Source organism: Urocitellus parryii, chromosome 7, assembly GCF_045843805.1.
Source record: "Urocitellus parryii isolate mUroPar1 chromosome 7, mUroPar1.hap1, whole genome shotgun sequence".
Taxonomy (NCBI): Eukaryota; Metazoa; Chordata; class Mammalia; order Rodentia; family Sciuridae; genus Urocitellus; species Urocitellus parryii.
In genome coordinates this window covers 20,662,239-20,682,106 of record NC_135537.1, presented here as the reverse complement: position 1 = coordinate 20,682,106, position 19,868 = coordinate 20,662,239, and positions in this window count along the sequence as shown.

The following is a 19,868-nucleotide window of genomic DNA, read 5'->3' as shown; positions in this document are numbered from 1 at the left end:
CTGATACAATTGCAGGTGACACAGGCCTTTGTGTGGAGTTCACTTTTAACTCTGAAAGTATTGGAATATGTGTCATGCGAATTTTTGTATTAAGTATAATGTGCATATTACAACTAAACTGAAATAATTTGTGGCATGAAAGCAAAGAATGATAAAACCGGTTGTGACTTATAATTGTGCTCCTTTCTGTCTGCCTTGTGTCCTTTCTTTTATTTCATTCCAAGCAGATCTAACACAGAACAAACAGCCATGCTAAACCATACTAAATAATTCAATACAGCACTTGGCGGATGTTTGTGAGATATGTATATTAAAGATGATGGTAATCTTAGTAGGGAGGAGAAAGACCAAAGAAATATTCAGGAAATGGGTTTAGACATGCACTTATTTTCTTTGCTTTTTTTTCTTTTAAAGGTTTAGTTTCTTTCAAGCTTTTATAAGTGTATTATGGGGGAGCTGGCAGATGATCCTTCTTTATTCATTTTCTCTATCAAATAACCGGGGAATAGATAGCACACCAATGGGTTTAGCAGTAGAGGAACTGGTGTGAGTAGACAGTGGTACTAGGGTTCAAAATAAACACACACACAGGTGGACACAACACACACACACACACACACACACACACACACACACGTAGTGGATTTAAGAATGATTCTAGAAATCCAGACAGGTCATCAGCAACAGACAAGCCCTTGCACCTGGTAAGGATTTATTGTCATCTCCAGGTCTTGGCAGCAGGGACTGGCAAGTTAAAGCAATTGTGAGTCACTAGGTAGATTATCATTATGGCAATGGAGACCCAGAAAGAGGCAATAAGAACTGTGGCTTTCAGAACCAGGGTAAAAGGGCGGAGTGAATCCAAGCTGGTGCTAAATTCCCAGAGAAATTCAAGTATCTCCTTTCCTCTACCAGGGCTAGTGCAAGAGATTAGGAATGAGACCACTCCTGTAGGCAGGGTCAAATAGATCAGGCACAAAGCATAGACTTTGACTCTGTGGTTTGCATTTTGCTGTATCTTCAGTGACCACAACATATACATGATGTTGAATTAGATGAAGAATGTGATTCATTAATCACAATGCTATTGATTAACAGGCGACAGAGCAATTCGGTGAGCACCTGAAAGATGTTTATTTAACTAACTCATAAATGCCTTTATCAATGAAGTTCCCAATATGAGATGGATGATATATTCAATTGGGAATAATTCAAAAGAGTTTCATGAAGTTATATATAAAGGTGTAGGCAAGGCTGAGGAAAACCAGCCACAGATGGTGAAGTACCCTGTGGCTACTGACAGAGGGGACCTAGTGCCATCCCCAGGCTACATGGATGGGAACTGAGAACACAAAACCATCCACATTGTCTATATACCTGACTTTGCTATTTTAGACAGCTCTTTACTATGAAGATGCAATTTCAAATAATTTTATTGTTTGTTTTAAATGCTATCTAAAACAAAACCATAGTAAGTAACTTGCCACCATTTGACTATATCATCATCTTACAACACTGGATGGCTCAACCAGGCTTATCAAGCAATTGTTTATTCTTAAACTTGGAAACCCCTATCTTTGTGTGTTCTACAATCCTAAACTATTTTATCAAAAGCTTTGCCCACTTCTAAGCAAGTTCAGACATTGAAAATTCCATCTTGAAATACAACCTTCCAACATCACATACACCCTGACTTTGTTCTCCTGATGCAAGATGCTGCTAAGACTCAGTAATGTAGTGATCAGCCCAACTGCGATAAGCAAAACATCCAGCTTTGCCTCATTAACACATCATTATTATTCTGGTAATATTTTCCAGAGCCAGCATTTGACAGAACAGTTACTAGAAACTGGGACAAATGCTATAGGTAGAAAATGGCCACCCAACAGGAACTGTGCTCTTCACAGAGGAATGAAGCACTTATTGGCCAGGTAAGGAGTAGGCCCAGAAATAAACTACCCCATAACTCAGCTCCTATCCTCTGGTATCTTCCTGGGGTCTCCTCTTATCCACATCCACCTGGAAACCAAAGGGTGTGGAGTTCTGGATGTAGCCACTAGAGACAAGAAAAGGGAAAATATCTAGCACGTTGTGACAGAAGGAAAGATCAATACACCCAAAATGGTCCAGACTGTGTCTTTAAAAATTTAGATCTCCAAAAATTGATCTAGATAAACTGGACTTTCTAGAAATATATTGAAGTAGCACTTTACTAACTGGCTTTAAGATTTAAGATTAAGTTGAAAAATCACATGTAGTAAAAATTACACTGGAAAATCCCTAAATTGCCCATAAATATAGAGTACCAGGTACTTGGTAAATATCCCTGTACACTAATATGTATGTATAACTGGATAATATACAGAACATGCAATTCCATAGAAGGACCATAATCAGCAAGCAAATAATTTGAGGGTTTTTGCAACACTTTCACCATTTTGTGGAAATTCCAAATTGCTGGCTCTGGCATTATCGTCATTTTCTACATTAGATTTTAGCAATTTTCCCAATTTTGGTCAGTGTTTCTCAAAGGCCTTCCAGTAATTCTTATATTAAAAGAATTTTGACCATGAAATGAGTTCCAACTGAAAGAAAAGTTTTCATGAAAGGACAAAGAACAACTGTACCTCTTTTGTACAGTTTCATTAACTGAATGTTTTGCTACATTTGTTTTTTTATTCTCTCAATGTGCATACACACCCACACCACACATACATAAACACATAGAGTTTTGCTGGACCATTTGGGAATAGATGTATACTTCATTATTTTGTATCCCTTAATATTTTAGTGTATGTTTCCCAAGGGTATTTGCATATAAAACCACAAATTCAGGAAATATCAGATTCAGGAAATTTAATATTGCTTCACCAATCTTACATAATGTATAGTGCATATTTCTGTTTCATCAACTATCCCAATGATATCTTTCACAATAATTTTTCTGTGATACAGAATCTAGCCCAGGATCACATTTTGTACTTAGTTACCCTGTTGCTTCATTCTCACTTAATTTGGAGTACTTCCTTAGATTTTTTTTGTCTTTCCTGACCTTGAGATTTTTAAAGATTATAGGTGACATGTTATTGACTGTGCTTTAATCTAGTTCGCCTGTTTCGTTGTCATTTGATTCAGATGCAGGATTTACTGGCTGGATTTCTAAATAGGTGATTTTGTGTCCCTCTTAGGCTACCATCCCTGAAGGCACATTATGTGTGCAAACCCTTTGTTCACAATGTTAACTTTGATCATTTGGTTAAAGCATCATTTGATTTTTTCATTACACAGTAAATTATAATTATCCTTATGAATTATAACTTATAAAATTATAAGTTATGAGAACATATTTTCAGATTGTGTTAATAATCTGCTTTTCATCAACACCCCCTCCCATTAATTCCTGAAGTTCCTCCTGGAGGAATTGCTGCCCAATTTTCACCTTACTCTGTATAAAACCTTTCAATGTTTGATAATCCCTGGAGTGTGAGTTTGGGAATTCATTGAAAGTCTTAGATTTATTTTAATTTTGGGCCAAGCTGATTGAATTCATGTAAATTAAATGTGGGTGTGCTGAATCTATTACAATAACCATAAAAGAAAAGTCCTGTGAGTAGAAACTATAATCAGTCACATTCAATATAGACAAAAGGACTTAACCAATAAATCTGGCATTCAGTGCATGGTTTACAGAAAAATGATCCTGATGAATACAATTTCAATAAAGTAAACATAAAAAGTAAGCATTTAACTGTACTGAATAGAAAATTCAATAATAAATTAAAAGGGCCTAATGATATTTGCTCTGCAATGTGCTTGCTTGGCAAAAATGTTTTTACTGGTGTTATGATTCAGGATAAAATCTTTGCATTCACAAAGATGGAATCCAGATGTCCAGGCAACTTTTTACAGGGTAAAAGTTGCAGGGTGTAGCAGGATAGCTGGGTGCTTTGGCACATGGATGTTGGAACCTGGACTCCAGGGTTTAAACTTCACATCTGCCCCTTAATAGATGGACCCACAGGCAAGTTATTTGATATTTTCCTCAGTTTCTCTATCTGTAAAATGAGTGACTGATAACGTGTGACCTTACGTGATTGTTATGGGGACTGAAGGATTTAAGCCATGTAAAATGCTAAGCACAGTGCTGGTTAATTTCAGAAGGAGTTGCCTTCATCATCTTCCCCTCATTCTGTGTTTTTCTGAGATAGGGAGAGGGTTTTTTTCAACATTGGGAAACTCATCTAACCTGAGACTAATAGAGAACATAAGAAAATAACCCAGGGTGCTGCTTATCATTCTTTGATAGTTTAATAGTGCTGGGTCAATTTGTAAACTGAGTAAAGTGGCACTATGAATTTTTCTTTGTGAAGGTCACCAACAGAGTCATTTTTAAAATGTCTGGAATATACCTCTCAGTTGAAGTTTCATTCTGGAAATCCTCATTTCCACATCATGGCTACAATTAGAGCTGTCAGGTTGTCAGCTGTCATGCCTATGGCATGCTGTAAGTTTAAACAAAGTTATCTCAATGAATTCCAGCACCAATATATGAGGGAGATATGATTATTAGCCTCATTTTAAAAGAAATAAGGCTTTGAGATACTACAAGATTTGGTTAAGCTCGTAGATCTAAGAAGGGAAAGAACCAGAATTTGAACCCTGATATCAAGAGCCATGTGTGGATCCACTACACCGTTCTGCTGTCTGGAAATCCATCCCCTGGAGTGAGGGATTGTGGCCACTGCAGTTTGCATTCGCTTTCCTGAGACTCCTTGGATTCTGTAGAACAGTAAATGGAATCTCTTTACAGCTTTACTAGTCAGAGTCCTGGAAGGAAAGGAAGAGTACATATACGAATTATTTAAGTAAATATAATAAAGAGTCTCTTTACCAAGACATGCATGGAGCTAAGGGTTTCATAGAGCTTAGTAAAGCCTTCCGAGACTAGCAATGGCTGGAAACTTCTCCTACCACAGGGCCAACCCAGACAAAAGGAGGAGCTGCTTCTGGAATCTAAATGTCCAGGCATAAAAAAGCTGGAGAGAGTTGTAGCTTTGTGACAGGGGCTGCCTGATATGTCTACTACGTCTAGCCCCTGCTAATGTGCCACTCAGCTGGGAGAGAATACAGGTAATAGTACCCCCACCTCTTTCTCTTCTGGTTATCTGATTTCCTAAGTACCTCTTTCTAGTCAGTAGGTGAGGGGACTGAGGTGACAATGTTGGTGGATGCCATTTTCCCTGGGGACAGGTTAAAGTTATGTGGGCAGAAAATAAATGAAGCTGTGAGCAGGGAATGGAGACTTTCCGACACAGAAAGCATACCTGAGACATTATTTTAAATCATGATCACTAAGTACAATATCAGTGGAGAAAATCGAGAGTTCAGAAGAAAAAAAAAAAAAACAAGACACAAATACACATAAGTGACAAATGGAGTACTTTTCTGAGTCTAAAAGGGAAAAAAATGACTTTACAATAAAAAAGGAAGGACATCTTCAAGCAGTGCTATTGTGTAGGCAGAAGGAACATAGAATGTTCAAATGTGATCAGCACTCTTCTCCAAGTTGCTGATAAATTAAATCTGTCTTTTGAAGGGTGACTAAGTTGCAATTTAGAGTCTGGCAAATCTTGTAAGTTTGTCACTTTGCTTTCAAATTGGCTTAGCATCGTGGTGCCAGTGGAGTGGTTTGAGCTTAACTCTGGTTTCTGAATGTTCCCAGTCTCTGGGCCCTTGCAATGTGTCTTTGGGTACCCTGCTTATTGGATCTCTAGGGTGGGTTCCCCACTGGGAAAGCACATCTTCATCTGCTCCTGTCCTGTCCTATCTCCTTTTAATTGTAAGGAACTCTGCTCCATGAGCACTCAGCAGGATTTGGTTCTGTGAAGAAAATTGGAAATAAATTTTAACAGACCTTTAAAAATCTTACTCTTTGGAAGATCATTCCTATTCCTTCATTTTGGTGTGGTGTCTTCTACCCTTTATTTCAGTTTCAGATTTTCAGACTTCCAAAGTCTACTGCTGTTTGAGACTTTTTACACTCTTGTCAATTGATACATAGTGAATGCAGGCTCCTTGGTGCCCTGACAGGTCACTGGGCTAGGCCTAGCTCAGAGAAACCTCACAACGAATAGTAAGCAGCTGAGACTAAAATCTGTTTGTTATTTGCAAAATTTGGTCTTTGCCTATCTCGAACAGGGTGGTGTGATTGAGGCAGTATATGAATCCTTTCCAGCAATTCTTTCAACTAATATCACATTGCCACCTGGGAAGGAATCCTCAGTGCCAATCTAGAACAATGCAAATTTGTGAGTTTAAATATTAAAGTTAAAAAAAAAATAGCAGCAAAAGACTCAGCTAAGCAGAGTTGAGGGAGGAAAAAGGAAGTCCTGGGATTTTCTTTCTATTTTGATGCTAAAATTCCCCCATTTTCAATTCCTCTTATTTTAATTTTTCCAATGATTGAAGCACTTTATTTAGGGCACAGAAATATAAATCGATATTGAATTACTTAACTAGGAAATGCAAATCAATAGTAACTTCCTTATGCAGGAACTTTTGGTCTGAACTCTTTGCAATATGCTATTTGTTCTAAAAATATGGCTTTAATAAGTGATAGCTTATAGTGACCCTATTTACATAGCACTGTACAATAATCTTATCTTAGGGCACAACAAACTAGCACTTTTGTACATTTTATATCTATCATAAAGGGACAATGAAAAAATAAATCAAAATAGCTGTTCAAAGGGCGAATTCTAGTATAATGTAATATATAATACATGCTTAATCCGTATGTTCTATATTTTCTATTAACAAATTGAGAATTCATGCACACATTAATCACTTAGAAGAATTTTAAGTGGACTTTGAATGAAAAAAAAAGTTAAAATCATTTTGTGTTTCATCTTGTTTGATTTTGGGATTCTGATAATTTTCTGTGACACTAAACAAAAATGCTGAACCAGGAAAATGAAATTGTTGAGTATCTGCTGTTACTTTTAGAGGAAACACTTTATACTGGAACACGAACCTTTGGTTTTTGATGCTGAGTCTCCCACTCATTACATGGAATAAATCACTTATGGCATGGTTGTTTTGTCTTTCCAAATTCATCTTGGCAAAGATCCTCTCCTGCACTGTGTGCCAGGGTTGCTCCCATATTTTTATAAGGCTCTCCTCTTCTAACAAGACTTGACTTGGACCAACTAAGGTCCTTCCCTAGAATTTGGGTTGGCCCAGAGGGAGCTTCTCTGTGTTGGTTAAAGCATCATGATGTGTGACTCATGGAGCCTTCGTGGCTAGTTCCCTGATCGGAAGAACACTTCTGAGGAAAGCCAACATGCAGAGAAAAAGACAGAAGCCATCCTGGTGCGGTTCACGACTGTCTCTGGTTCCAGTTGTCACCGATGCTTCTCTGCTTCCCTGCTCTTCCCACAACCGGGTCATTCAACAAATGCTTGGCTTTCCTTTATTGAAGTTAGGATTTATCTCACTCAGTTTTGATTGGACGACCAACCCCTCAGTTTCACAGTCATAATCCCGTATGTGATTTTATGTTACATTTTTAAAAGACGATTCTCAAAATGGTGTAAGGTTAGTGCCCCTGTAAAACCAAGACCCACGTTGGATCCTAATTATTGCAAACTAACTTCTCTGGTTTCCAGTTGAAATGTTTATAAAATATAGGAAATCAATTCTGAAGGTCACTAAAATTCTATGACTCTTCCTGTAAAAAGTATGAGTCCCTTTCATATTTCATTCCTTTCAACAACCCATTGAGAAATGGATCCTTTTGTTCCAACTTACACTGGGGCCATAATGAGGTGCCTCTGATTACTAACAGGAAGAATTTTGAGGAGGAAGTGACTAGGAGAACTGGAAACTTGAGGGGATTTTAGGTGAAATTCTACCTGTCATTATCCGTCTGGAGCAGACAAAGGGTCTTAATATTGAAGGGGCAATTACAGAAATGAAAATTCTAGGTGTTATACGTGGGGGACTTTTTTCATTAAAATATCATACCTCCTCCCTGGTGCTTAGATGATTCTTGGAAGTTTTGTGGTCTGGTGTTTGATGCTTTCTTTAGCATTCCCCTCCTCCCATTTTATTCATCTTGACACATTAAAAATGCTCCACATTACAGGTGCATGAAATACACTATAATAGTTTATTATTAGGAAAGCACGTCTTGTCAAGAAACAAACATTTTCACCACTGTTTTTTTGTTGCTGCCATCCAGCTGTCAGAAGCCTTATCGTATGGTTCTGGTTCCTTCTTTTTTTTCTTAGTTTTCTTACTATATAATGCACCTCGGCATTTTTGTTTGTAAAGTCTTTTACCATTTTTCCATTAAGCTGATTATAGCTTCATACATTTTTAAAGACCAGCTTAGAGTCACAGGGTGGTAGCTAGCCAAAGGTTTTCTTTAACTGCAAGGAATTAACAATATAGTTGATATATAGGATTTTAAAAAGTAGTTTTAATTAGATATGATTTTTTTTCTTTGTTTTCATTACCCATGTTCACTAATAAAATTATAAGACCAGAATTATATTCGGAAATACAGTTAAGTAGGGCCACTCTATACATATTATGTATACATGTTATATATAGATAGATAGATCCATGTACATATATATTATATATACATATAGATAATATGGAAAATATTGCATATATATGGATATATATTGGATAATTGGATAGTTAGATATTGGATAATATTAAGAGGTAGTGGAGAAAAATATCTGCATAACCCTTGAAATCATAACTTAAACTTAGAGGGGCTGGAGTGGAGGAAATGGATAATGATTGGTATTATGGAGCCAAAAAGATCCACAAGAACAGCATAGTCAGTCATGGAGACCCAACGAGTAACCTACATGGTGTTTTGTGGGGGAAGAAAGGGCATGACCCAAATATCTGGCAGTGATGATGATAAAATAGAGAACTTCGACAGTATATCCAAATAGACATTTGATATAGGGTGCAATTGATGGAGCATCAGGAATAAGATCTTTGATTTCCAGGAAGGGTATAGATAGGAGGGGTGGTGTGCTAGTAATCTCAACTAGCTCAGGATTGAATGAACATAAACCACTCCAGGTCAATTTTAATCCTCCTTCCAAATTATTTCTTATCCAGATGTCAGACCTATACATTTAATTATAGTATTTCTCTGTGTAAACATTTCTAAAAAGTCCCATTTCCCTCAGGATAAAAGTCCAAATTCTATATCATGATCCAAATACTATTTCTTTGACCATTTTATGCTTCCTCCACCAGCCCCACTGCCCAGGCTCCCATCTCATTCTCTATATTCCAACTAAAGCTGTTATAATTCCAAATAAATTAATTCTACTTTATGCCACTATCATTTTGCACATGCTATTACTTCTGACTATAATATTTTCACCTTGGAAAAAATCTTCCTTGTCCTTCAAACCTTAACTCAAGTAGAACTTTTATGAAACCTACCGTATTCTCTCTCCCAGTAGAGTTGGTCCTTCCTGTCCTTGTACATTCTCATTTTATAGTAGTGCTGTTTCTTGTTAAAATTTCATTTTACATGACTATCTCTTGTATTTGTACTAGAAATACCATCTCATTGTGGACACATTCCATGCATTACTCATTAACTCTTATGTTTCCCATTATGTCTGGCCAACATTGTGCCCTCAATGCTTATAGAATGAATCACATGACAGGTTTTTGGTTCATCTTGGGAATAGGTTGAAGGTTTGATCTAAAATAAATCAAAGTAGGCCTGGTTATAGAAAATAGAAGAGAAAATAATAGTACACCAACATCAACAAGGATCTCTGCTGAGCTCTGAAGTATGGGCCTTCATACTTAAGAGCTCCATACTCTGTCTAGCTTTCTTCAAGATAGATAGAAGATTTCTTTTTCAGTACAGAGGTGAAGTAAACCTATTCATGTATCTGGAATTACATAGTAGCAAAGTCAGAGGATTGAAAGCTGAAGACAGAGGATGGAAGGTTGAAGACTGGCCAACCTTCAGAAATGTGAGCTTCTCTTTTCTTGAAGAAGGAATAGAGAGCTTGAGCTTTGAGTCATAGGGATCTTGGTTCACAGGCATTTATTCAGTGTCAGGTGTTGAATTTCAGTTTTCTGAGTCTACATTTCCTCCAATTTTAGAATAGGTATCATACTAATCAGGGAGAGTTTGTGAGAATTCACCAAAATCGTATAATGCAAATGCAAAAACATGGGCTCCAGAAATGCTCTCTCTGTTCTTTCCTTATGTGCCAGACCCCAACCACTTGCTCTTTTCTGAACTCTTGGAATTGTTTGAGAAGAAATATCAGGCCATAATGAAAATGTGCACCAAAAGTTGTCACAAAGCAAAATCTTAAGTGGTAGAGTATCAGTACTAAAAAAATTATATCATTTAGGCAATGTCTAACGTTGAATGTATTTGAAATGTTGTCCATAAATATCCAGTGGTCTCTTAGCTATTGTGTTTTATTTAAAAGTGTGTGACTAATAACTTCAATAATATAGACAAAGTTATATAGAGATAATGAAAATCTGGAAATAATTCATCGGTAAATTGTTTTATCTTCTACCTGGAGTTCTTAAATATGGCAGAATGGACTTTTAATTAAGCAGTCTGGAGAAAATTGCAGCAACAGGAGCTGAAAATCATTGTCCTTCTATGAAATTAAAGATGTTTTATCCAAAAGTCTTCCTATTTTTTTCTTATAACTTCACCCTGTGTTTCAGTCAAGGTTTAAAATGTACATTAATATCTAAATAAGTTGTTTACCGAGTTGCTTGGCCTTACACAGCTGTGGATGTGGTTCAAAGATATGGTGAGGTATTTTTGTCAGGTTTGGTGGTGGAGACAGAAGTTTGCATGGCAGGAGTAGAGTAGGAGAATGGATGTGAAGTGATAGAAGCCAGGAAACTGACTGACAGGTGCCTTTGACGATAGACTAAAGTCCATGAGGGTTCCTCAGTGTCTTTATGCATCAATGGCAGAGGTATTCTGAGGAGAATCCAGTGCCCTTCATTAAAGAGCTAAAGCACAAGAGCCCTCAAAGATGAATGAAGATCTGAAAGGAATTAGTAGTAGGATACTATAAGGCAAATGCTCCCCCAGGGTGGTGAGCCAGCAGCAACCAACAATCCGCAGGATGTTCATTGTCTGCTTTGGTCTGATGCAAAAAGAATGGATGATAATTCAAGTTAACCGAGAACTATGCAGGGAAGGAATTTTGAGAAGCATAGTTAACAGTTGAGATAAACTGACATACTCTGAATCCACCATGTTCAAAAATGAATGTATAAAAGTCCTACTCTGTACTTTATACTGTACTTTCTTAGCCTGACTTTCTCTCACTTTTTTTCTTGGGATAACCTCAGATATTCCAGCTCTCATTACTAAAATTGAGTTCTATTTGCTACTCAATGGACAAATGAATCCAATTCAATGCATCCATTTTCCAGGGCAATGTTTAACTTTATCTGTTTCTTAATGGATTCCCAGAAAAAATAATCACTCTCAACCCACACTGTCCAGCAGCACCTTTTTTAAAATGAATTCTGGTTTAATGGGTTTTCCATATTTCTCTGAAATGAGACCCTTGCTTTCCCCTCATTTTTCTTTTAGCTAAGTCTTTCATTTTGCAGATGTAGGCAGATCTGTATTATACTAAAAACCGGAAATGGATTAGTGATGTATCCTGGATAACAGAAAGTGAAATTATTGCTTAAAATGAGAGCAAATTTTTCCTGGTTCAGCTTTAATGAAGAATATGAAAAGCCATGCCATTAGCAATAATTTATTCATTTGTATATTTTATAGATTTAATAAGTTTTGCTTTAAACCTTGGCTTCCATCTGGAGCTTATGAGGAACTCTGTCAACTTTTCAAATAAGGGCTGAAAGCTTAAACTTGACCAACATACCACACTGTTTTTTCCCCTTCTCCCTTTTTGTACATGATAGAAGCAGGAATTGAACACATAGAATTGAAGCACTTGAACAGCTGTGATCATGAAGAGTTGAGATGAGGGATTAAGGAAAAGGTAGACCCCAAGCCTGTAAATCAGCATGATGCAACATCAGCAGGTCAGGATATTACCTGTAAACTCTCGACACTGCTGCTTCCTAAAGAAGTTTAGAGCTTTCTACAAAGCAGATCACCAATACTTATGGGTATTGGCAGCCATTGCTGGCAGGATGAGACAGTTCTCTGTAGCCTTAGTAGAGACAGCTTACGGAGGAGGGGGTAAGACAGGGAGTACCAAGAAGCTCTGGGTAAGGAGTCTGAGGAATAGTTCAGAGGAAGCACCTGTAAGACTCTGGCTCTTGGAGATAGAAAGTAAGAGTGAGCCAGTCACTTGTAGAAGACAGAGTAGCAGCAGCTGTGGCTATCAGGGTCCCTGAAAGACTCCAGGTTCATCTATGTACAATATCTCATAACTCTCCTGATAACTTCACCATCACCACAACATTCTGGGTGGGTGGCCTGAACTTAGGTTATACTAGTAGTCTCCAAGTTCATCTTTTTACCTTTACTCTCCCTTTGGTAGTCATTTTATCCAGACCAACTTCATAAAGACTATCTAGGTGGCATTATGGGCTCAACACCTCATAATGACATAGAGATGATATGGGTGGGATGTCAGCAATTTCACTGTAATATTGTTAGTGGGACTTATTTACAAAAATGTTATCGTGGATACTCCCACTTATAAAATTAATAATAGAATTTCTTCTGAGGTTTATCTACCCACACATATTTGTTGAGCACATACTAGTTGCCAAATACTAAGGAAAGACAAGGAAGAGAAACTCCTTGATTTCATGGAGTTTATATTCTAGTAATCCTGTCATCTGTCAATCCTTTCTCTCATTCCCCAAGACAGTGAATCCCAATCCTTTTAATTTTTACAACTCTTTTTGAGTCTCCCCATCTTTGTCTTACATCCTAGCCACAGCAGGGTCTTAGATGACTTTGTACCACACTGAACAAAGAAAATAGAGCACATAGCTCAATATCTTCCCACTTTTGTAGAGAGTACAATGCAGCCTCAATTTGTTTTTTTCCTGACTCCGAGGGCCAGGCAATCATTTTGGAACTTCCCCAGGGCTTGGAAGGTCATGGAGCTATGAACATGCCTAAGTCAGCTTTGGGTATTTGGCAGCAAATTTAAAAGTATCCAGTATTTTGCTTTATCCCAACATTTAATTTGCTGATATACTCCAAATATTAAGTATGCCCTGAAAGTATCCACTACACTTTGCTAACTCATTTCACTAACTTTTTAAAAGACTGCATTTATGCTTGGGGTGCAGGATTCACTTCTAAACAAGTCTTTTAGTAGTTATTAGGTTGTCAGGTAATAATAGCTAGAAAGTCCTGGGGATTATGATAATGGTTTAATTTAAAAAGAATGTATTAGTCCATTTTTTGCTGCTACAACAGAATATCTGAGACCAGGTAGTTTAGAAAGAACAGAGAATTATTTGGCTCATAGCTCTGGAGGCTGGGAATTTTAAGAGAATGGCACCAGTATGTGGTCTTCAAATACTGAGAGCCTTCACACTGTGTCATCCCATGCCAGGAGGTGGAAGGGCAAGAGGGGCCAAGAGTAAGATTTAAGCAAAAGCCAGAACAGGAGGAAGGGTCCCAGACTCATCCTTTTCTTAGGAGATCCATTCCTGTGATAGCACACTGCTAATTCATTCCTTAGAGAAGAGCCCTTAGGAATTTCTTAAACATCCCACCTCTCAACACTCTCGCACTGGGGAGCACAAAACAACACATGCATTTTGGGGAATGCATTTAAATCATAGCAGGCAGACGTCTGCAAAAACTTCCCTATAAGTTTCTGAGTCCTAGAGGTTAGGAGCTCATTAGAAAACAGACCCTTTAGTTAATAGCTATCCTGATATAGTTATGGAGTAAAAGCATGATAATAGACAGCAGTTGGTGTGAATTCCAGCTCTTACATTTAGCAGCCATATATTTTTAAAATTTATTTGGTATCTGTAAAATCAAATTTTATCACCTATAAAATGAAGATAAAAATATATTCCTCTCAAGGTTATCATAAGGAGTAGTGCAATGAACTAAACGTTTATGTCTCACCAACATTATGTTTAAACACCAACCTCAATGTTATAGTATTTAGAGATGGAGTCTTTGGGAGGTATTTAGGTCATGAGCGTGGAACTCTCATGAATGTGGTTAGAGATTTTACAAGAAGAGACACCAGAAAGTTGCACTTTCTCTTGGCCATGTGAGGACACAGCAAAAAGAAAGTTGTCTCTTAATATATATTGGACCTTCTGGAACCTTCTTCATGGACTCTAGATTCATGACAAATAAATATTTGTTGTTTAATAAGATATCCAGTCTATGGCACTTTGTTATAGCAGCCTGAACTTACGAATACAATTAGTTGAGATTACTAAACGTACCCAGCACCTTCTGCCAAGTGGCAACTGATTCAAGATTAAACACCAGTTTCCTAAAGATGATTTCTTGTCCTCTCACACCCTCACCTCCCTACCACACTAGTTTTGTTTATAACTGTTTATAACAGTCGATGCCTGAAAGTTCCCAGAGGAGCCAACCAATGACAAATGTTCCCAAACAGCTAATCCTCTTAGAGACAGTGGTTGAGTTATGTTGTGATTTTGTTGAGGGGTGGATCTTGCCTACTCGACAAAAGTTTGAGTAATAGAAACCTAATGAGCCTTTCTCATCAAAAGGCCATCTGTACCCTAAAACAAAATGTGTTTGTGAAAAGTCAATTATCTTTATGCTTTCCTGGCCAAATTTTTGGGATGATCAGTTAATAGCAGGAATAATAATTAGAATACCGAGAGCAATGTTCCATTTGTTTATCATGGAAATCCCACAACTGAATTCATGAAATATAGCAGAAGCAGAAACACTGAGGAGAAACTTGTGCCTTCGTATTAATTTAGATATATTACATGCTTTTGATTAATGTAGGAGTTCTTGTTCTTCTAGAAGAATTTGTTAATTCAAGTGGTGGGATCTGATCTATCTTCCTTAGTGAAGAGAGATAGGGTCATTTGCAATAGATACAGTAGAAACCTGCACCCCACATTTGTTTTAATCTCTGGTGATATAATGTGCTACAATAGAGAAAAGACCCTGTCTTGATTTGCTAGAGTTGGCTTGATATTTACCAACCTAATGCTGATTTAGTACAGAGTAGGATGGATGTAAAAAATGGAAAATATTCTCTGGGAAAGTTAGAAAAGAGCAAAAAAGAAAACTGAGTTTGGGTAGATGGTCCTTAACTACTATTAATGACTCTCTCAATCCAGATACCATTGATAATTATCTGCACTGTGTAAGTATAGGAGATGGGAGAGGTCCTCTTTCTTATCCCTGTTTCAGACTTTACTACATCAAGCAAGAATTCATGTTCTTTTGGTCTTGGAGAAATTTGGTATTAAATGATAATGACAACAATAATCCTTAAATTCATTCTTTTCTTTTTCTGGGGTTTATCTATTCAGTGATGAGAATAAAGAATGAAGTAGCTAGAGTTGCACAATCATTCAGATTTAGAAATACATTATGAGTTATTTCTATTTGCCAGGCAAGAGATAGGATGATATGAAGAGATACATTAGTCTTCCTTTTGTTCTTTGGATTCTCATAGTTTGATAGGAGAAAACAGAATATTTCTCATAAAAAAACAGTGGACTTACGCTTTCTTAGGTTGTCTGAAAGCCCCGTCTGAGGCAGGAGTCTTGTGCAGGTAGTTTACTGATGAAGCATTTTGGGGAGAAGTCTGCAAGATAGTGAGGGAAGGAGAGTAGAGCAGGAGAAGAAGCTAAGCAGAGACATGGGTTCAGCTAACAGTGAGGGCTCATCTCCTAGGGACCTGCAGAGTGTGAAAGCCACCACAGACCTCTCTCCTGGAGTCAAGAGGCTGGGCCCTGGACTCACCTAGTCACTTAGACAGGGCTCCCCTCTCAAGCATCCCCGGACTCCTATTGGCTAAAGGAAGATCAAGCTCATAACAGCTAGGAGACAAGTTCATTGGCTCAGTAAAGGGGACCAGGCTGAGGCAGCAGCTATTACCAGATAGAAAAATGATGACATTTTACATCCAGGTTTCAGAGTCTCATTGGGTGGACTGATATTAAATAAGCAACTACAATACAACACAGCAAACATAGCACTAATTGTTTTTGCAGGTGGCATGGGGAGAGAGTGATTGCCCAGTTATACCTTCATTGGCTCTATATCTCATTGCACAAAATCCTAAAGTTTTTTTTAAAACTAGCTTTGATGGTAAGGAGTATGAACATGTAAATTGTTTCAGAGAAGTGTTTAGTGAGGTAGATTTACAAGGCCAGGCTCTGTGAATGAGACACTGGTGAACAGGAAGTTACTGAGCGTACTGTTTATTCCATGACACACACACAGACATTCTCTCTCATTTATATATGTAATATATGCCATATATCTATGTCTTTACCTCCCTATCTACTCTATATTTGCCTCCATATCTTTATGTAAGTGAGGCTTTAAGAAAAGAGTAAGATCAGCATAGTGGCACACACCTGTAATCCCAGTGTCTCTGGAGGCTGAGGCAGGAGGATTGTGAGTTCAAAACCAGCCTCAGCAAAAAGCAAGGCGCTAAGCAACTCAGTGAGACACTGTCTCTAAATAAAATACAAAAAATGGGCTGGGGATGTGACTCAGTGTTCAAGTGCCCCTGAGTTCAATCCCTGGTACCAAAAAAAAAAAAAAAAAAATAGAGAGAGAGAGAGAGAGAGAACAATTACATTTTAGGGAAATAGTCCACTGGTAAACAAATAAACAATTCTTTCTGGGATAACACTCATGGTGATAGTTTCTTCTTTGGAACTAGGAAGGAACTATAAACATGACTCAAGTGCCACAAGTATGAGTCAAGATTTTTTGAGAGATAGATATATTTTTCAATGAGGGAGTTGGTCTGTCAAGTTCAATGATTGAGGTGTGTTTTCATAAAGCATTTTTCAAAAGGTATTCCTTAATATCCAATGATATTTTCATTTAATGCTACATTGTTTGATTTGACATATCTTGGAAGTAATGTTGGCTGTTGACTCAGAGACACTCCAGAGAAAACAGGAGTAACCCCAAACTTGGAACCTGTCTAATTGGCACCGGGTTTCCATTTCTTGTCATGTCCAGAGTTTAATTCTGTTGGTAATAAATTAAAGTCATGTTTTAAGGCACTTATCTGATTCATTTCCCATTCAGATATCCATGTTTTAAGAATCCAATAAAATTAAGCAAGATTTTCTTCTATGTGTAGCACCGTATCAGTTTCTATGGTTTCCTTATTAATTTTAAATCCCAGAGTTAGCACTTGGCTGAAAGGCTGAGAAAATGACTGACCATATATCTAATTCTATTCATTATTTATTACTTGAGATTTTCATATTTCATGTCTTTTTTAATGGTCTTCTCCGTGTCTTTTCATAATGTTCTTTTAATTTATAATCTGAAAAATGTATGTTTCTTTTAAAAACAAGAGAAAGGAAACTTTTGGTAACCTCCATAATTACTTTCCACGTTTTCTTATTCTTTCTTTTCCTATGAACATTTATAAAAACTTGTCTGTATATGTGACAATCCATTTAAGCACAATTACATTGTCGTGAGTTTTGTATTCATTCCTCCATTTTTTTATGACTTGGGTGATAGATAAACCACAGAGAGAGAAAATTCCTTATGAAGAGAAATATAAGAGAGAAAAAAGAAAAGCACACACATGCATACACTCTCTCTTACTCTCTCGTGGTAAATGATTCTATGACAAAACAGCCTCGTTTAAACAATATCTGGAGCTCACCATCAATGGGACTTTGTTTCACATTTACAGAGGCTTATGGAGCAAAGCTGAATTAGAAAGTATTGGGCAATTTGTGTCTTTTTGTTGTTGTTGTTATTTTTACACATTCTTTCCCAAGACAAGAGAATGCATGAGGTCCTATTCAAATATGGAAACGACAGACAGGCTCAGGAAAATACATTTTTATTTGTATAACTTGTTCTTTTATTTGCATAACCTGTCCTTTTTATTTGCATGTTTCCCCTGGGAGTAAGTAAATAGTTTAAATTTGGGAAGATATGCCTTTCAAAGCTGTTTATATGTAGGAAAAGTAGAAAGCTTGAAGTAAGCCTTTGGATAATTTATGAGGGAGGCTAGAAAGACTCTCTGATAAAGCAAGTCTCAGTCAAATTATCTAATAAAGGAAAACCTGATCCACCTCCTTTGGTATCTGCTTCTTTCTCTTTCACAACAATGCCTAGATCCAAGCTCGTGGCCTTGAGAGCACAAATTCTCCCTTTGCTGTTCCAATTAAAGGAAGTCAGAATAGGCCTCAAATGCTCCCTTTTCTCCTTTTGATCTCCACATTCTGGTTTGGAAGAAGAGAAAGCAAGCACCAGGTGCTTTCATTTCTCTTGGTTAGTAGTAGCACCCTCCACTGGTTTTCCAGTGTGGGTTGAGTCTTTTAGGGATTCACAGCAGCTTTTAAAACTCTTTCTGGTAGCAGCACTCTGGGTTTCCTTTAGCACATTCTTCTCTTTCATTGTCACTCCTTGTGGTTTGGGTGAGGCTGACCACTACCCTCCCCAGGTCCTCACCCACCCAGCCCCTTGAGGGGGGTCACGTGACCCAGGCTGACAACCCAAACATCACATCCTCGTTGCCAGGATGGGCACAGGATCTGAAGTCAGGCCAAACTGTGAATGTGCCTATCTGCTTAACCAGACCACTCAATTCATACTTTCTTAGGGGGATAAAAAGGGTTTTTCTTTTATCCTGGTTTTAATTCATAAATAGTTGTAAGCTGAAGAACAAGTGAAAAAAAAATATTCACTCTCATTCTAGCCTAAAAAAACCCAGCATGTTAGGACCTATGCTCACTGCATTTGGTATATCATCCAACTATTATCCCCACCATAACTCAGACACAGGTACCTCTGCTGTGACTATTTTACACAGGAGAAGCTGAGACACAGACATACCAAGCACCTTTGTGAAGATCACATGCTAATAAGTAAATAGTGTGCTGACTTGTCTAATTCGTTTTCTAATCTGAAACTTCTGCTCTTAACCATTTCATAGTGCCTGCAGGTGTTCTCCCAAGGAGAGGGAAAGTCACATTTGACAATTTTGCAAAGATTAAAGTAAAATGTGTGTTTAGAAGGGAGGAATGAAGGAAAAGTGAGGGGAAATAGGCAATAGAGAATCACAAGACAGAGCAGCCCTCTGCAAATGGAGACCAGTGTGTGAACATATTCAACAGCAGTGGGACAGAGATGGGTAAGGCTCAACTGTGTTGAATCCTAACTAAGTACCTGCCATGCTAAATCCACAACTCGAGGCTGTCTGGAGGTATCTCATCACCATCAGTGTGAGGGTCATTTTAGGGTGTATCCTGAAGTTTGCTAAAACTAAAGAAATGAGCCTGGCTTAGTAACCTGTTGTTAAACGAGTTCATTTATTCACTCATCTCTGGTTTTTATGATGCAACAATAAACTTTAAATGATTTTAGTTTAAAAATAAATAAATAAATTTGAGTAGAGTAGATATGGTGATTGGGTCTACATTGTAACTTACAGTTGAGCCAAGCAAAGTGCCTCTAACATTTAGTCCTATTAATTTTATTTATTTACTTACAGGCAAATTTAATTCTAGAGTCGTTCTTAGATGTCTTTCCTAGCTGGGTAACATAACAGTTTTATAAATAGCAGTTTTCCCCTCTTGTGATGGCAGGAAGCCATCTGAATTTGCAGTGTCTCTGCTACAGGCTACATTTAAAGAATTTTATGCTGAGC